Source organism: Ictidomys tridecemlineatus, chromosome 4 (assembly GCF_052094955.1).
Source record: "Ictidomys tridecemlineatus isolate mIctTri1 chromosome 4, mIctTri1.hap1, whole genome shotgun sequence".
In the NCBI taxonomy this organism is placed as follows: domain Eukaryota; kingdom Metazoa; phylum Chordata; class Mammalia; order Rodentia; family Sciuridae; genus Ictidomys; species Ictidomys tridecemlineatus.
The window spans coordinates 83394540-83414615 of NC_135480.1; the positions used below are offsets into that span (position 1 = coordinate 83394540).

Here is a 20076-nt window from a genome sequence, read left to right on the forward strand (position 1 = left end):
GGTTAAGTTTTGATTGATTTAGAAGATAATTTTTATCTATCTATCTATAGGTGGATATATATATATGCCCATATATGATACACAATGTTATATGTATATATACAGACAACTATATAATATATATTTAGTCATCTGCTTTTTTTTTGAACATAGAGATTCAAAGAAATAATTAAAATTGCTTTTATCTAAAAAATATCTGACCTATTAATCTTGAAATTTTCATCAGTTGCATCAAGATTTAGCATATGTGCAGTGGGCAGAATAATGGTACCCTAAAGATGCCCACATACTAATCTCCTGAATTCATGAATATATTATTAAATGGCAAAAGAGAATTAATGTTGCAGATGGAATTAAAGTTCTTAACCAGCTGGCATTAAGATGAGAAGATTATCCTGGATTATTCAGATAAAACCAGTAGAATCACAGGGGTTTTAAAATGTGGAAAAGGGAGGCAGACATGTCATTAGGAATCAAAGAATATTTGACAAGGGAAGTAATGTCAGAGTGATGTGATGTGAGAAAGACTAGATCACTGACTATGTAAATGGGAGATGGGGCCCACCAGCCAGAAAACACCAGAGAAAACAGTTTCTCACCTAGAACCTGTAGGAATGAGCCCTGCTGACACCTTGATTTTTTCCAAGGGAAACTCATTCAGACTTCAGACATTAGAAGTATAAGGACAAATAATATAGAAAATAATTTATTTCGTTTGAATCTTCCAAATTTGTAATAGTTAAAATAATAAGAAACCAGTACAATTTGCCAGTCACTGTTTTAGCCAGGATTCTCTAGCAACACTAGAATGAATGAATGTATGTATGACTGCAAAAGGGGTCTTATTAGATTGATTTACATGATCAGATGTTGAATAGTCAGTCCCACAGAATCCTCCTGCATGCTGCAGAGTAAGAGAAACAAGCATCTGCTCAGTCCAGGAAGCTGGAAGCCTCAGAAGATGGGGGCCAAATGATATTGTCCCAGCTGAGGTTGAAGTCCTGGTTGAAATTCCCTTGGGAGTCCCTGCTGTGAGTCCACGCTGAAGGACTGAGAAGCTAAAGTCTGATGTCCACAGTCAGTGCCAGCAGCAAAAGATGCACCTACTCAAGAAAAATTGAATTTACACAGGTTGGAAGGCTGCTGCTTCTTTCACTTTTGTTCTGTCCAGGCTCCCTCAACTATTGGGTAGTTCTCATTTTGGATAGATCTCCGCACTTCACTTTGTCCTCCCACGTGCCAACCACCTTTATAAACACCATCATAGACTCGCCCAGAAGTGTGCATTTGTAATGTCCTAGGCACCTCTCAATCCAATAAAATTAACAATCAAGATTAACCATCATAATCACTATTTAAATTCATAATGACTGATATAATCACCGTAATACCTAGTACTGTGCCATGAACATTATAGTTCTTCAATTAGTTGATATAAAGTGAATATCGATAGAAAATAATAAATGATGGAAGATGGGTTACATCAGAAAACTAAAATGAATGTCTAAAATACATGACAATTTATATCCACTATTTGATTTAGTTCTTCAGCAAGTCTAAGACGCAAAATACTGTGAAATTTATAATGCCATAAATATGCAAATAATTTAATTATGTATTTATTAATCATCTGTACTCAATAAAATTAATAATCTAGAGATTATAAGCTTACACATAACAGGGAAAATGATAAATATATTTTAGCTGAATTATTTGCAGATATATGTAGAGTGGTTAAATTCTGTTCTTAGATGAAAAGAAAAACAAGGAAAGTCTCCTGATTTTACAGATACCACTCACCCTGGATTGCCTACAGAGTTGGAACTTTGTATTTTAATAAATTTTTAATTGCTAATAAGATAACTTTACTAAATTTGCAATACAAACAGATGTCTTGCAACATATTCCCATCATGAAATAAGTTGGGAATCTTACGCTTCAGTAGCTATAAGCCTTCAGATCTTAAAAAAAAAAAAAAATCAGCTAATCATAGAGAAGAACTATATGAAAACCCAGTAAAAAAAACCTGGGCTCTTTGGTGCATTTATAAAGTAAAAACCAAACAACTGGGAAGTACTCATCAGTAAGATAGTTATGCTTAAAGTTTATCGAATCAGGGTACAAAGTTACAATAAAGACAAATAAAAACATTTTTTTTCCTTAAGACTTTAGGATATATTTAACCATAGTTTATCTGTATTTTTTTTGCTAAAAATAGACCATACTTTTTGTGTATTGTGGATATGCAAGGTTATATAATCAACAAGTAGTGTTTAGTTATATACATGATTTATGGGGATTTTCAGAGAAATAGAACTAATTCAATAAGGGAGACCAAGCATTCCCATGATCTGCTATCTGCAGCTAGCAGACCAGGAAATCTGGTAGGTCTGAGAACCAGGGAAACTAATGATATAAATCCAGTCCAAGGACTGGTAAAAATAAAATGAGATATCCTGGCCCAAAGAGGCAGGCAGGAAACAAGAGAGGTGAATTCTTTCTTCTACTTTTTTTGTTGTATGCAGCCTTTTAGTGGATTAGACAAGGACCACCCACACAGGCCAGGTAACTCACCTTATGTTTTCTACTTGCTCAAATGCTAATGTCATCTGGAAATCTTCTTAGAGACCCAGAGCAAATGTTTAACCTGGAAACCTTGACGCCAGTCAAGTTGACACAAAATTAATCATCATAGTATTAGGTAGATTGGGCAGTCAAGAGCACGTTGGTAGGGGAAGGATAATGAAGGGCAGTGACTGACATTCAGGGAATACATCAGACACACACATTAAGAAAAGAAGTTTCATTGGGGAATTTCATGGGATAGACAAGCACCTGGAAAATAGAAGCCAAAATTTTCAACCTTCCCTTCCCTCATGGATAATGATAAACCCTCAAGGGCACTATTACTTACTATTAGGGGAACCTTTTCCAAGCAGACAATCTTCAGGAAAATAGGAGCTGATTTGTTAGAATATCTCTCAGCTATAGTTATTTATAATACCATGGGAACTACTGTTTCAAACCATGTGACAACCATCCTTTGCAACTACTGAGAAATTCACTAAAAGCAAATATCATGAAGAAATTAAATATTTAGTTGTGGGGGGAGGGTTACAAGAGCATAGAAAAAGACAAAGTTACTCAAAAGCTTTTAGAAACCCCTGATTTATGCACATTTCATTGTCATTTTTCTTTTGCCCCAAGAAAAAGATATTGATGATGTTCTGAACAAACTTTAACAAATAAATAGCACCTTCAGACAAGTATCAAAAACTTCATGACAAATTTTGTATTTCATTGCCTTGTATGATGTTTTTGTATATTAAAAAAATAATTAAAAATAAAAATTAGAACCAGTGATTAAATAAGAACATTGCTGCTGTCTTCAGAGATGGTTCTGGTCACTTAATGCTGTGCCACATGTTTATTTTGCTTTTTCTCATTTTCTCCCAAGTGAAACTCCTTCCTGCTTTATGTGTGACTTGCATGAATCCTTCTTATGAGATAACAAGAACCTGTCACTCAGAACCAGGTGACTGCTTTGACTCTGTGGGTAGGTCTCCTTCTCTGTAACCATAGGAAGTCACACTTAAGGATTTAATATATTCAGGTTTTACTCCAAACAGTGTTTAATGTTATCTAACATTGTATAATATTAATTTCCTTATTTCAGGAGGAGATATGACCCATTGTTCAAAATATTACATGTTTCATTGACATTTTCTAACCAAATTTGGAATTTATATTTAGGAAATAATTATAATTTACAATATTATTAGTTATGATAATTTTTATTTGGCCTTTTAAATTCTGATGTGTTATTATTATTATTACATTTGAGCATTCATCCTAAAGATTTTCTTCTCTACACTTTTGAGTTACTCCATCTATATTTCTAGCCTCATTGTACAGAATGAATTCAATATGAAAACTATTTTGTTCAAAACTTATTTCACTATTCTTCAGCCTAAATAAGAAAGGTTCAAGGGCATTGATCAGAGCAGTAAATAGAACTTGATTGCTTATCATGAAAAAAAACTTTTAGTATATTTTCACAATATTATTATATCTTATTTTTATCACTTTAAAATGTTTATAGAACCATTTCTGTGTTGCCATAAAGTCAACAATTTCCCATAAATTGCATTTAAATTGCTAAATTTACGAGGTCTTATCCTTTACAGAAAATAAGAGAATGATTTTTATGTATTATATCATCCTATTAATTTTGTTTAGGTAGATGTATAAAAAATAATTTTAATATTAGAAGTTTAATGATATTTGAATAGAACATTATTTTTATTTCCCCAAACTCATGAATGAAATACACACACACACACATACACACGGGAAAAATAATTTCATACTTTGTTTTGTTTTTCATATATACCAAATTTAATAATGTACATATATGTGTGTGTGTTTATTACTATACCTCTTCCATACTTCTCATTATCCAGTTAAAGAAAATAAGGCTAGCTTTATTTATGTTACATGCTTAATATACACAACATGCTTGGAATCTTAGTATTCTGGTAGTAAAACCAATTCATCAGAGCCAATGAAATAAAAATTACATTTTGTTAAATGGGCAGTAAAAGACCAAAAGATAAGCCTGTTTGCTAATAAATTATAATAATCAAATATGCAGTATCATATTCTTTCAAGTATGTGAATAAAGAAGAAATGCCTTATTGTTTTTAATAGCCCCTATAAAAGATAAATACTTATTTAAGAAAAAATAAAAACAATATTATTTTAATATGAAAGTAAAATGTGGGACAATAATAGCACAGAGACTAGGGAAAGGAGCAGAATGTTGTTGCCATGGGATTTTTTAATACAAGTGAAGTAGCATAAAAATATTTGGAAGCTGAATATAGTAACATAAAGATATATTAAAGACTAAGAACATAAAGATGCAGTATGGCATCACAAAAATATACATAAAGTTATAGATAAGCTAAAAGTAATAAGAGAAGCACTCAATTTTAAAATATTGGCAAACTATTTAAACAGACATGATGCAAAGAGGGTGGAAGTCTATTTAATCAGGAATATTGGTTTATAGGTTTCTCCTCTTGGGCTATCTTTCTGGCATTAGCAGGGTTATGCTGTTTTCATAATATAGGTTTGGAAGGATTTCCACTTTTATTCCTTGAAAAAGTTTAGGAAGAAATTTTATTAATTCTTCCTGGAAAGCTGGGTAAAATTCATTTCCGAAACCATTTGGTCCTTGTTTTCTTTTTTGGGAAGATTTGATTACTAATTGATTATTCTTATTCATTATTGACTATTCAGGCTTTCTCTTTCTTCAAGATTCAGTTTTGGCAGCTTGGACACTTCGAGAAATTTATTCATTTCTTCTAGGTTATCAAATTTGCGGGCATATTATTTTCTCACAATAGTTTCTGTTGATTGTTTTATTTCTGAGGCATCTAGTATAAAGCATTTTTTCTCAATTCTGATTTTATTTAAGCATTTTTTTTCTTTTTTAACATGTTTTCTATTTTTTCTTAGTCTAAGAATTTTTTTGACTTTTTTTTTTCACAGACAGAAACCAACTTCTAATTTTTCTGATTTTTTTTTTTGCTATTATTCTATTCCTAGAAATAAATAAAAATTTGTATACATTTTCTGTTCCTAGAATAGAACATTTATTTCTGTTTTAATTTTATTATCTTCTTTTTCTAGTTTTAGATTTAATTTTATGTTTTTATTATTCCTTAATGTGCAAAGCTAGATTCTTTGAGATTGTCAGTACTTTTTTTATATTTATTTTTTAATTTTAGGGAAGAGGAAGAAGAAAAGCACATAAGCTCCCATACTTAACAACAACTGGAAAGAAAAGTGAACCTAATTAAAACATGACAGGAGCAGTGGAATCATTGAAACAGATCAAGAAGTTTAAAAAATGAAATTATAAATAGAAAAACATATCAGGCTGTGCAATCATGTTGTGGACCCCACGTTGACCAGTCAATCTTTAAATCAACACTGTATCTCTCCACATCCCAATAATAACAAGTTAAAACTGAGGGAGTTCACCTACAGTGGGAGCTCTTAAGAATCCATCTATAGAAAACTTGTAGAAGGATAGTAACTAGCCAAGAAAATCCCTCCTCCTCATCAGAAGCAAGGGAAGGGGGTGAAGCAGACCCCCCCTCCCAGTGCTAGTGCTACTGCTAGTTTAACCCAGTGTTATTTATAGCCTCCCTGGGAGCCCAGACAGAGACAGAGCAGAAATCCATAATTTATCCAGATGGGAAGTAACGCCTCTGATCTAAACAGAAAGACAATTTTGGTCCCAGGCAGAGGAAAGAGAAAACATCAGGATCATTGCTGCCACTGATGGAAGGTATGTCATGGCAAGAAGCTGACTGTATCCCCAGCAGCATAAGTGACACCTCAGCTCTCAGCCATAGCCAAAAGGAGGCATATCATTGTGGGAAATTACCTAAGTTCCAGAAATCCTAGAGAACAAGTTGACCCCCTTTGATCATGACCACAGCCTTCATGGGGAACGTCACAGTGGAAAGCTTCCTAAATCCCCAGCATCATAAAAGGGTGGTTCCTGTTTGTGGCTGCAGCCAGTGGGAAGCCAGTCCTGATGGGAAGTTGCCTGAGTCCCAGTAAGCCTAAAGGGATGGGGCCTGTATTGTGACCATCGTCAGGGGAGGTTAGGTAAGGTGGAAAACTGCCTGGGTCCAAAAAAGTGGAGACCTACAGTACCCAGACTATCCTGTGGCCATAGCCAGTGAGTGTTTGCACACTGGCTGGATATTGCTTCAGTCACAGTCAGCAAAGGAAAGCCGCACCCACCATTCATAACCTGGGGCAATGGAAGCCAGAACCCAGGCAGATCACCTGATATCTTTTTTTCAGTTGTAAGAATAGTACCCTGGTTAGCTGCATCATGCAGGGTAATGCTCTGCACCACAGGTAACTGATGAAGAATCAGTATTCACAGGAGCTGTGCTTGTGAAGAGCCACCAAGCTCTATGCTACTTTAAAAAGGATTCTGTAGAGGAGGATATGTACATGGTGATCCGCAGAAATTGCAGTGACATCCCAGAGCCCTGAATCCTGAATTCCTGTACATGATAAAAATGGCCAACAGCCACAGGCCCCTGAACTGACAAATGAGATCCAAATGGTGGGAGGAATATAGCAACTAGGGGAGTGGCTCCTGTGCCACAGCATCTCTTGAGGGATCCAAAGTCAAAGAATGATAGACATCTTCTAAATGTCCCAAATTCTATTCCATTTCAAATGAAGACCTAATAAGAATGCTCTTCACCTTGATATGATTTACTATAAATAACTGTAACATCGATTTGGGTAATATATATCATTTCTTATCTTGATTTGATAGTTGTTACCTAATAACCAACATTATGCCCTCAACCAATTTTATTTTATTTCTTCTAATGGTTTATAGCATTCATTGGAATCATTCTTGGTTTTCATAACCCTGGTTTATATTTTCTCTCTTAGTCCTTCTCTTCCCTCTTACATTATCTGCTAGTGACTGAAATCTCTATCTAGCTTTTCCTCCCTCTTACTGTAGTATATATATCACATTTTCCTATCATTTCTTCTTTTTTCTTTCTCAAACTTTTGTCCCACTTTTCTCTTCTCACTTTCAGCATCTATATAATATTATATCAATTTACCATATTTAATAACTCATTTTTTGACCTTTTATAGAATTTACTACAAGTTTAATACCTTGGTTAGAGGAAATGTGGAGAATCATATCTACAAATATTGTGTTTTTCATAAGCTTGAATAGTATGTGGCTTTGCTTTGAAGTAATTGTAGTAATAGGGTCCAGTGGCTTCTCTCAAATTGATGCTGACACTTGGAACAACAGAGGCTACACATTGCGTTAAACTATTAATATTTATTTCACCCAGCTCAGGGATCTTAAGAGAAGAAAGCTCATGGAAGAGTACCTTACTTAATAGGTGGAGAGACACACAAGTGATAAAAAAAATCAAGGGAAAAAACAACAAACAATAGCATTTCAAAAAATGACTCCATTAACACTACCATGGAGGAAATGTCAGAGAAAGTAGAAAGCTCATAGCTAAAATGTTCAATGAGCTAAAAGAACAAAATTGAAGCATTTATCAAAGCAATAACAATAACAATAAAAAACAGCCCAGGACTATATAGATTCTCAGTTGAGTTCTACCAGATCTATAAAGAAGAAATAATACCAATCCTTCTCAAATTATTCATGGGAATAGAATAGAGAGAGAAAAAAACTGTCAAACATATTCTAGCAGCCAGTATCATCCTGATACCAAAACCAGAAAAGACACATCAAGGAAAGAAAACACCAGGCCAATATTCTTAAAGAACATAGATGCAAAAATTCTTGACAAAATACTGGCAAAACAAAAACACATTAAAAATATAGTGCACTATGATCAAGTGGGTTTGTAGTGATGCAAGTTTGGTTCAATATGCACAAATTAATAGATATAATTCACCATATAGAGTTAAGGATAAAAGTCACATGATTACTTCAATTGATGCAGAAAAATCATTTGATAAAGTACAGGACCCATTTATGTTTAAAACATTTGAGAAACTAGAGATAAAAGGAGATTGCCTCAACATTGTAAAGGCTATGCATAACAAATCCATGGTAAACATCATGCTGAATAGAGAAAAACTGAAAGCATTTCCTGTATTAACAGGAATAAGAGAAGGATGACCACTGCCACCAGTTCTATTCAACATAGTCCTTGAAAAATATAACAAGAGTAATCAGAAAAGAGAAGGAAATTAAAGAGATACAGATAGAAAGAGTTCAAAGTATCTCTTTGTTGATGAAATGAACTTATATTTAGAAGACCACAATAAACTCCATCAGAATACCTTTAGAGCTGATAAACACATTTAGTAAAGACTAACATACACAAATCAATCACTTTTCTACACTCCAATAATGAATATACTGAAAAAGCAATTAGGAAAATTATTAATTCACCTAACCTCAAAAAATTACTTGGGAATTAATCTAATGAAGGAGGTGAATGACCTCTACAATGAAAATTATAGAATGCTGAAGAAAGAAATTATAGGAGAACTTAGAGGATGGAAAGACCTTCAATATTCTTGTAGGCAGAATCAATATTGTCAAAATTATCATACTACTAAAGCATTATGCAAGTTTAATGCAATCTATATTGAAATACGAAAGACATTCTTCTAGAACCATAAAAAAACTGTTTTAAAATTTATTTGGAAATATAATATACTAAGAATAGCCAAAACAATTTGAGAAAAAAGATCAATGTTGAAGGCATCACAATACCAGATTTTAAATTATACTACAGAGCTATTTAAGAAAAACAGCATGGTACTGGCACTGAAACAAACATAAAGATCAATGTAATATAATATAATACACAGAGAAAACTCACATTGATAAAATCATCTGTTATTCAACAAAAGTGCCAAAAACATACATTCTTTTTTGAAAAAAAGCCAGCCTTTGAAACAAATAATGTTGGGAAAATTGGATATTCATAAGTAGAACTATAACCCCTATTTCTCACCCTGCAGAAAAATCAACTCAAAATATATCAAAAACCTAGAAATTAGCCAGAAATTTTGCTAGTTTAAATAGAAAATGTATGCCCAACATTTCAACATATTGACATGTGGGGAGCCATGACATGGATCAGAGAAAGTCTGTCTAACTGTCTCACCAACAGGAGGCTACACCTGCACTGAAAACTTCCTGTGCAAATGTGCAAGTCCAGATTGCCCAGTTGCTATGGTGACACCTTCCTTAAAGAGATTCTGTGCAAGGCACAGGACTGTCAGTTTTGACCCTGAGTTCAGACACCAGTGACCAGAGTTAGAGAATTATAAGTACAAATTGATAATTATAATTGGTTACAAGTAATTTGATCTTTATAATACCTGTTTTGGAGAAACTTTCTCACTGAAAATTCTTTTGATGATAAAACTTATATAATAAATGTGCTGAGATAGCTCTGGGTCATTATTAGCTCCATGACAGGATGATATCCTATCTGATCCTAGCTTTCTCTATATAAATATTTATTGGTTTTTTTCTTGTACCCCATTGCCCTTTGCCAGCTTCTGAATTAAAGGCTGTGCAGGTCACAGCATTGACACAAGAACTGACTTTGTTAACAATACTTATAAAGTACAGTAAATAAAACCAAAGATCAATAAATAGGATGATATCAAAATAAAAACTTCTGCATGCAAAAGAAACAATTAAGAACTTAGACAACCTACAGAAGGAAAAGATCTTTGCCAACTGTTCCTCAGGGCATTAATTTCCAGAATAAAAAAAGACTCATAAAAGTAAACACCATGAAAACAAAAAACCCCAAATCATTATATAGGCAGAAGGAATAAAGAAGAAATACAAGTTTTCAACAAATATTCGAAAAAATGTTCAACATCTCTAGCTAGTAGGGAAATGCAAGTCAAAATTACACTAAGATTTTATTTAAATGATTTGTTTCTTTTGTGGTAGTGGGGGTTGAATCCAGGTCCTCAAACATGCTAGGCAAATGCTCCACCACTGAACTATATTCCTAGCCCCTACCTATTGTTTTTGAATACAGCTAAACTTGCTTAGCATTTTATATTTCTCCTGAATCATTTTGGCAAAAGTTTTGATAAATATGTTTTTTCCTTTTATATGAAATCTAAACAAACATAAGAAACTCATAAAACCCAAAGACAAAAGTACAGATCCTGACAGTCATGAGACATTCCAATTATTTAAGAACTAACTTCAGTCTTCGAATAGTATGGCTATCTAATTTTTCAGTTTTCAATGAATCTGCCTGAAGTGACAATATGCCATGTTTTGTAACACCTCCATAATGGCATAACTTAGAGAACAACTTATTACAACCTATATCTTCATAACAACAACAAACTTCATAAATATCTGAGCATTTTACCTGTAACCCATGAAGAAAACCTCACAAAATACAAATGAAGATGGTTCAGAGAAAGATGAATGCAATAAAGAATGAACATATCCCATATGTTCAGGGTTTTTTCTCCTATCTCCTTCCCATAAAATATGACCACACATTTTCAATATAAGAAATCAGAGAAATAAAAGTTAAAACTAAACAGATTTTATCTCACTCTAGCCAGACTGACAATTATTAAAAACACAAAAAATGGTAATTCCTGGCAATGACATGGAAAATAAATGTTTATACACTGTCCCGTTCCTTGGTATATATTCAAGATCCAAAATCAACATAATATAAAAATACAGCCACTTCAATATTTATAGCAGCACAATTTACAAAAGTAAACTTATGGAACCAATGTATGTGCCTATCACCCCTGCTTTGAGACTGGCAGCTTTCAGGACCAGCAAGCAGGGCTGCACCCAGTCAGAAATTTGAAAGCGATGAGGCAAGAATGGCTAAATACGGAAATTGAGCTCAAGAGTCCAGGAAAGGCAGGGTCCACTGGTGACAGAGCAGGCAGAGGATTGGCTTATTTACCACACAAGAGGAACCCAACGGAGATTCCTGAGGTGTGGTCTCCCAGCAGGGACCTGTAGCTCCTGGGCCCTAGAGGTGCACTGACTTAAAATCTTCAGATCAATTACTGTCCAGGAGCCTACAGAGACCTAAATACCACTTTCAGAGACTTTGCCTAAGGAAACTCCTCTTATATAACACTACAGCAACCCCACCCTGAGGGTGGAGCAGATATCAAACTACAGCCCACTCTACTTAATTCTGCTAGGAAGGGAAGCTGATAATTTCTGAATTCTAATTGGTATGTGATGAACAACTCAAAAAGAAGATTTTGACAGCCTGTGGCTAATACTCTCAAATGCACCAAGGAAAAAGGAGAAGAAAGAAATTTGAGAATAGATAGCAAGTGTGTGTATATATACCAGGGGTTGAGCTCAGGGGCTCACTGAGCCACATCCCCACCTGTATCTTGTGTTTTATCTATAGACAGGGTCTCACTGAGTTGCTTAATGATCTACCATTTCTGAGGCTGGTTTTGGACTCATGATGTTCCTGTCTCATCTTCTAAAGCCACTGGGATTACATGTGTGTTCTCTCATGCCCAAGCCGCAAATGTATAACCTCATGTAAATTTTTGACCACTTTAATAGAAAAAATATTTCTTAATTGAGCAGTTTAAATCTTTTTTTTTCCTTTCCTCTTCAATTGTGAGCTGAACTGATCATGGACACTTACACATGCACATATTTGTCTCTTTTTTCTCATTTCTAGCGTTTTTTGAAGACAGTTATTTTTCTTGGCTCAATCTTTTGAGGGCTAGAAAGTTTGATTAATATATTTTAGTTTTGTTTGTATGTTTTATCCTTTTCTGTCTCACTTATTTGTTTCCCTTGATTCTCTTTTGTTCTATTAACAGCCAAATTTTATACTTTATTCTCTCAAGCTTCCTTTAATTTTTGCCTTCTATTTTCTCTCCTCCTCCCTCATAATTATCACATCTTTCATCTCTTCTGCTTTTTGTTGTTCACTTCTCAGAATTGCAAATCCTTTTTCAAGCATACTACCTTTACTATAGGAACATCATTTCTGTTTGTTGTGATAATTAACATTGTATATATTATAAGATGAACTTTTTGGTTTAAGGCTGTATATTATTTGCACTGATTGTTGTTATTATTTTTCTTCACCTAAACTGTGAGGTACTAAAAATCTTTAGGGAAACTATAAGTGCACAGTGTATAAACTCTGCTGCCTCTGATCCATGCTGTTATATGAATACAGACATAAACAACATGAAAAAGCAAAGGAACAAACCACTCCAAGCAAACCAATATGCTTCAGTAGCAGAATCCACTGATACCACAGCTGAAGAAATGTCAGAAAAGGGATTTTAAAAATTCATAATTAACCTGATCTGTGAGGTAAAAAATGGTTTAAGGAGTGAAATATGAGAGAAAATGCAGGAAGTAAAAGATCATCACAATAAGAGAATGATTCTAAAAAAACAAACAGAAATATTCAAAATGAAGGAATCAATAAATGAATTCAAAAATGCAATTTAAAGCATTAGCAATAGACTAGACCACTTGGAAGACAGAGTTCAGGCAACACAGGGAAAATACATAATTTTGAAAATACAGTTGACCAAAGAGAAAAGAGAACATATATAGACCTTTCAAAAAATATGAGATAACATGAAAAGACCAAATGTAAGATATATTGGGATAGATAAACAATCAGAAATACAAACCAAAAGAATGCACAATATTTTCAATGAGAAAATATCAGAAAATTTTCCAAACCCAAATAAGAAAATGAAAAATCAAGTATAGGAGATAAACAGGACTCTAAATATACAAAACTACAGTGGACCCAAACAAAGCATAGTATTATGAGAATGCCTAATAAAATCAGAATAGAATTTTAAAGCCTACTAAAGAAAAATGACAAGTCACATTCAGTGGGAAATCAATCCAAATTTCAACTAATTTCTCAACCCAGTTCCTAAAAGCTAGGAGGTCTTGGAATAATATAAACCAATCTCTGAAAGGAAATGGATGTCAACCAAGAACACTATACCCAGCAAAATCAAGCTTCAGATTTCATGATGAAATTAAAAACTTCCCTGATAAACAAAAGTTAAAAGAATTCATAACTAGAAAACCTATAGTACAAAACATACTCTATAAAATATTCCATGAAGAAGAAACAAAAATTAAAATTGAAAACCTGAGAAGAGAAAAACTATACTAGAAGAATAGTCAATAAAAGGAGAATCTAATGCAAATTAAAATCCAGAAGTAAAGCAAAATTAAAGGGAATACAAATTTATTTCTCAATAATAACATGAAATATATATGGTATAAACTCATCAATCAAAAGACATAGACTGGCAGATTAGAGTAGATCAGATTAAGACACCATAATATGTTGTCTCCAAGAACTCACCTCATAGGCAAAGATATCCACAGACTCAAAGTAAATGATGGGAAAACGCATATCATTCACATGGATTTTGTCAACAAGAAGGGGTTAAATTATTATCCTCATATCAGATAAAATGGACTTCAAGGCAAAGTAAATCAGAAGGGAGAAAGAAGAACATTTTATATTGCTTTAGGGAATTATACAGAAATAAGAACTAACAACCATAAATATTTATGCCCCAAATAATAGAACATCTACATATATCCAACAAACACTTCTCAATTTTAAGAATCAAAAAGACCACAGTACAATAATACTGGGTAACTTTAACATACTTATTCCATCAAGGGATAGACCTTACAAACAAAAAATAAAGAAGCTATAGAACTAGAAAAATATAATATATAACTTAGACTTAACAGACATACATAGAATATTTCATCCATCTGTGAATGGATACACATTGTTGTCAGTAGCACATGGATCACTTTGTAAAAATAGACCATATCTTAGGCCACAAGGCAAATAATATGAATTTTTTTTAAAAAATAGAGAGAGAGAACACCTTCTATTCTATCAAGTCATAATACAATGAAATTAGAAATTAAGAATAAATTTAAAAATAGAAGGTACTCTATTCTGAAGACTGAATAATACACTATCAAATGACCAAGAGATAGCAGGGATGAAATTTTTTAAAAAAAATACTTAAGAGATAAATAAGAATAGTATGACAACATATCAAAATATGTGGGATACTATGAAGGCAGTTCTAAGAGGAAAGATTATAGCATTGAGCTCATTCATTAGAAGAATAGAAAGCATCCAATAAATAATCTAATATTACATCTCAAGTCCCTAGGAAAAGGAAAAATCAATGCCAAAAGCAGTAGAAGACCAAATAATTAAAATCAGAGCCAAAATCAATGAAGTTGAAACAACAATAACAATAATTCAAAATATTAATTGAAAAAAGGTGGATCTTTGAAAAAATAAATAAAATTTATAAACCCATACCCAACCTAACAAAGAGAAAGAGGGAAAAATCTCAAATTACTAAAATTTGTGGTGAAAAAAAAATCACCACAGACACTACTGAATGATCAGAAGCTATGTTAAAAATTTATATGGCAATAAAATATAAAATCTCAAAGACATCAACAAATTTCTAGAGATATATGATCTACCCAAATTAAACCAGAAGGATTCAAAAAATTTAAATACATCAATTTAAAGCAATGCAATTGAATATGCAATCAAAAGCCTACTAACAAAAAGTCCAGGAGCATATGAATTCTAAGCTTAGTTCTACTAGACCATTGAAGAAGAACTAATACCAATTCTCCTCAAATTATTCCATGAAACAGAAATGGAGGCCTTTCTTTGACCGAACTCATTCTATGATGCTAGTTATCACCCTGGTATCACCTGAGGACACATCAAAGAAGGATAATTTCAGACCAATATTCTGATGAAGATAGATGCAAAAATTCCTAATAAATAATGGCAAATCACATGCAATAGTGTGTAAAAAAAAAAGAAAGTGCACCATGATCAAGTAGATTTCATCCCAGGAATGCAAGTTTGGTTCAACATATGAAAATCAATAAACAGAGTTATCCTAACAAGAACAGTGTGGTATCAGCATCAAAACTGACATGAAGACCAATAGAACAAAAGACACAGAGAAATACTCACAAAAATGCAGCTATATCATTCTAGACAAAAAAGTCATACACATACATTAGAGAAAAGATAGCCTCTTCAACAAGTCATACTGGGAAAAATGGAAATCCATACATAGCAGATTGAAATTTAACCTCTATCTCTCACACTACACAATTCAACTCAAAGTACGTCAAAGACTTACACATTTGATCAGAAACTCTGTGCCTTTAGAAGAAAGTGTAGGCCAAACACTCCATCACATAGGCTTAGGGAACAAATTCCTCAACAAGACTCCTAAAGTACAAGAAGTAAAATCAAGATGTAAGTGGGATTGAATAAAAGCCTTCTTTACAGGAAAGGAAACAATAAAGAAAGTGAAGAGAGACCCTAGAGAATGAGAGAAAATCTTTGTCATCTGCCCCAGAGATAGAGCATTAATCTCCAGGATATATAAAGAACTCAAAAAACTTAACACCCCAAAACCAAATAACCCAATCAATAAATGGGCAAAGGAACTTAATATATACTTCACAGAAATAGAAATATAAATGGGAAATAAATATATGAAAAAATGAGCAGCATTTCTAGGATTAGAGAAATGCAAGTTAAAACTACATGGAGATTCTATCTCACTCCAGTCAGAATGACAATTATCAAGAATATAATAGAGTTGGTGAGGATGTGGGGGAAAAGTTACACTCATACATTGCAAGTGGGACTGCATATTGGTGCAATCACTCTGGAAAGCAATATGGATATATCTTAGAAAATTTGGAATGAAACCACAATTTGACCCAGTGATCTACTCTTTGTTATACACCAAAGGACTTAAAATCAGCATGATGTGACACAGCCACATCAAGTTTATAGCAGCACAATTCACAATAGCAATGGAACCAACCTAGGTAAACTTCAACAGATGAATGGATAAAGAAAATGTGGTATATATACACAATGGAATATTATTCAGCCACAAAGAAATGAAATTATGCCATTTGCTGGTAAATGGATGGAACTGAAGTCTATCATACTAAGTGAAATAAGCCAATCCCCCCAAAACAAAAATCTGAATATTTTATTTGATATGCAGATTCTAGTTCACAATTGAGGGATGATAAAAATTCAATGGACTAGAAAAAAGAGAATGAAGGAAAGGAAAGGGGGATCAGAATAGGGAAGAAAATGGAATAAATCTGACAAAACTTTCCTATGTACATATATGAATATATCACAAAGAAATCTCTGCATCATGCACAACCATGATTCTGGTATCTTTATTAGAATAAGATATACTTCCCATTTGTATAAATATGTCAAAATATACTCTACTCTCATGTACATTTTAAAAAGAACAAACACAAATTTTAAAAAAGAAAATGTGAAACACATCCACATCCACACATATGTGTATACATGTACACAAGTAATGGAATATTATTACACCTCACAAAAGAAAGACATATTGCTCTTTGCAAAATAAATTGGGTGAATCTAGAAGGCATTATGTTAGTTGAAGTAAGTAAGACACAGAGACTGCATAATTTTATTAACTGGGATTTTTTTAAAAATCGATCTCATAAAAGCAGAGTAGAATGGTGGTTTCCAGGGACAGAGCATGATGCAATTAGGAAGATTCTGGTCAATGTGTGCAAAGGTTCAATTAGGAAGAATTAATAAGTTTGGAAGGGTAAATGCATAACATAGTGCATACTGTTCATAGTACTGTATTATACATTACACTTTAGAAATTTGTTAAGAAAGTCAATTCCGGGTTCTGTTGACTCACACAAAAATAAATCCTTAACTATGTAAGGAGACAGATATGATTTTTCACTTGACTGTGGTTATCATCTGATAATACATGTATATAATTAAAGCATCCAGTGATGCTTTAAATACATGCAATTTTTATTTGTCAAATATACCTCATTAAACTAAAAAAACACAAAATGGTAATGACATAATGTGTTTTAAATATCATTACTCTTATGCAAAAATAAAACTAAAAACTCAGTGAAATTCCACAGTGATTGCATATGAATGGCTAAATTTATAAAGTCTAAAAATTTCCAACTATTGAATTACCTACAATGATCTATAAATTTTATCAGAGCAAGACCTTCCAGTTTTCTCTTGGTAGAAGAATAGATATATAGCTCAGCAGAGAAGAATGGATGGTTCCCCCCACAAAAAAAAAATTGTCATCTAACAGATGGCATATGTGATAGCTCACTGCATCAAGGACAAGAATAATCTTTGCAAACAATGGTGCTGTCTAATTGGACATTCACACAGATAAAAAAAATGGTGCACCTTTCCTTCATTTTCATATACCAGTTCCAGAAAGAGTATAGAATTAATAAAAAGAGTAAAACAATTACACTTCTAAAAGAAATATAATTAAATTTCTTCATCATTTGTAGTATACTAGGAATTTATGTAGGACAAATAAACTAACAACTAATAAAATATAAACCTGTAAATCTTCAAACATCAATAACTTCTATTCATCAAAAGATATCATTAAGTGAGTGATAAGTCAACATGAAAGGAGAGAAGGTATTTGATATACATTTATTTATAAGACAAAGGATTAAATCCAAACTTTACAAACAACTGATACAAATCAAATCAAATAATTCAATACCTTAAAAAGTCTCTAGAACTCAAGTGTCATTTATCAGAAAATGGTATCTAAGTTGTTTGGGAAAAACCCTCATATACATTACTCTTCAGGGGAGCTTCATTAAAGCAATGACATTATATAACTATCAACACTAGAGAAAATTTGAATGAAAGAAACAAAAACAAAACTGAACATCAGAAGTTTTACAAAGATGTGAAACAAATTCTGTGGTCTTACCCTTATGAATATGTACATGTACCAAGAATGATTTGGCTGTTTTCCGCTGCGATTAACCACACGTATATCCATGATGCATCAATTTCATGTCTAGATCTATAACTACTGAAAGTTATGTGCATATTTGTTCACCAAAACATATAATTATCATGTACATAACAGCATTGTTTAAAAGAATCAAAACTAGAAACAAGTGTATGTCTATTCGTTGCTGAATGAACGAATGTATTTTGGCACATTAATAATATGGACAACTTTATAGTTGTGAAAAATAAATAAATTACAATAAAACAAAACATGGATAAATTTCCAACAATAAAATAAAGTTCAGATTCTGATAAAATGTGATAAATATAATGTATTGTTATTCATGAAGTTTGAGAGCAGTTAAACTGTTCTATAGTGTTATAAATTAGAAGTTTGGTCAATTTAGGAAAGACATTGATGTTAATAGAATAATGAGGAAGCTATCTGGAGAATTCATATTGATATATGTTTTGAATATGGAATATTTATTAAAAGTTTTCACATTTAATTTATATATTGTGTTCCATTTATACAAATACTACATGATACCACATATCTTAAATATGTATCTACACCAGCAAAACTCAGAAGCAGAGCAAAGAATGGTGGTTGTCAGGGAGAGAAAGGGAAATAGGAATGCCCTGGTTAAAGGTTCTAAAGTTTCAGTTATGCAAAAATAAGAAGTCCTAGAGATGTATTGCAGAACAGAGTGATTATATTAACAATGGTATATTGTATTTGTATATGTGAAAGTGGTAATTGGGTGAATCTTATGTTAAATGTTCTCACATATTCAAAATTCATAATAATAATTATAATCAGAGCCTTCGAGGCACTGTGGGCTGGTGTGCTAGTGGGATGGCAGATGAGGAAGAGGACCCGACCTTTGAGGAAGAAATTGAAGAAATTGGAGGAGGTGCAGAGGGTAGACAGGGTAAAAGAAAGAGACTTTTTTTTTCTAAAGAATTACAATGTATGATGTTTGGGTTTGGGGATGACCAGAATCCTTACACTGAGTCAGTGGATATTCTTGAAGACCTTGTCATAGAGTTCATCACTGAAATGACTCACAAGGCAATGTTAATTGGAAGACAAGGTCGAGTACAAGTTGAAGATATTGTCTTCTTGATTTGAAAGGACCCAAGGAAGTTTGCTAGGGTTAAAGACTTGCTTACCATGAATTAAGAATTGAAAAGAGGTAGAAAAGCATGTGAACTAGCAAACTACGAATCTTGATAATTTTTGTACTTCATGAAATTTCATTATCATCTGTGGAAATCATATATAATAATTGTGTATTTTGTTCATTAATGTCCTAATATCTAGGCATGTGAATGAAAGATGGAGAAACAAAAGTTTTCAGCCTTTATTTTCATGTCTTTGATTTTAGAGTGATCCTTGAGCCTTTAATTGCTTGCCTTTATATGACTACACTTGAATTACTTACTGAGTTTTAATGACTGCACGTAAGTTAAAGTACCTTACAAATTATGCAGTTCTTTCTGACTTTTGACTTTCTAAAGGATGAAGTAGTATTTATTTGTTAGGTATATTTGTGCCATTATAAGTTATTCT

The 20076-nt window shown here is 32.8% G+C and overlaps 1 pseudogene; it reads left to right on the forward strand.

Annotated features, from left to right (window-relative positions):
- Positions 1 to 19359: 19359 nt before the first annotated feature.
- Positions 19360 to 19737, forward strand: LOC101963279 (transcription initiation factor TFIID subunit 13 pseudogene; annotated as a pseudogene).
- Positions 19738 to 20076: the final 339 nt, after the last annotated feature.